Below are 679 nucleotides of genomic sequence, written 5' to 3'. Positions count from 1 at the left end.
TTTTTTAAAAATCCCAATAAATGGCGAGGGTTACAGTTTCGCTGTGTATTGATTATTATGATTATTGATTCACAACCCTGTCTTGCACAGCCCTAATGACCAGATGTGTACATACATAACTTTTGAAAGTTTTCTGTCAAGGCACTACAAGATTGAGCCTTAGACTGGTTATTGTACTGCCTCCATTTGCCAATGAATGCCTTCCTTTGTGTCCCAGTTAAGTCAAGTCCTCAAGACTATATAGTGTGCTCAAGTGGAAGGAGAGAAAGATACCCTTGTATCTCTGTATTCAGTTGAGAGTCAATACAAAATAATTCTACTGAAGCCTTAGAGAATGTTTTGGAAACTAAGACTTTAACACGTTTTATTCCAGGATGTTCCTGACCAGTCACACTAAGATAACTCATGAATTAGAAAATATTAGAAATCACAGTCCCTGAATCAGGACAACAACTGAATTAGATTAGAATAAAATAAAACAAATCAGTCTACATGATTTGCATTAAATTATTTTTATGCGTTTAATGATTTCAAGTGTGTCTTAAAGGACAAGTGTGTAGGATTTAGTTCCATGTAGCAGTTAAGTTGTAGATTGCAACTAGCTGAATACTGCTCGCCTTCCAAGCATGTAGGAGAAACTACGGTGGCGGTGAAACTTGCAGACCCGATTTAGAGCCAG

General features: G+C 37.0%; 1 protein-coding gene across 1 annotated transcript in view; it reads left to right on the top strand.

The window, feature by feature from the left end:
- depdc5 (DEP domain containing 5, GATOR1 subcomplex subunit) overlaps positions 1 to 679 on the top strand; it is a 26,954-nt gene that overhangs the window by 4,820 nt on the left and 21,455 nt on the right.

Source organism: Morone saxatilis, unplaced genomic scaffold (assembly GCF_004916995.1).
Source record: "Morone saxatilis isolate NCDOM2014 unplaced genomic scaffold, NCSU_SB_2.0 Contig23, whole genome shotgun sequence".
Classification (NCBI taxonomy): Eukaryota; Metazoa; Chordata; class Actinopteri; family Moronidae; genus Morone; species Morone saxatilis.
The sequence above is the reverse complement of the archived record's forward strand: the minus strand, read 5'-3'. Positions and strand labels throughout refer to the sequence as shown.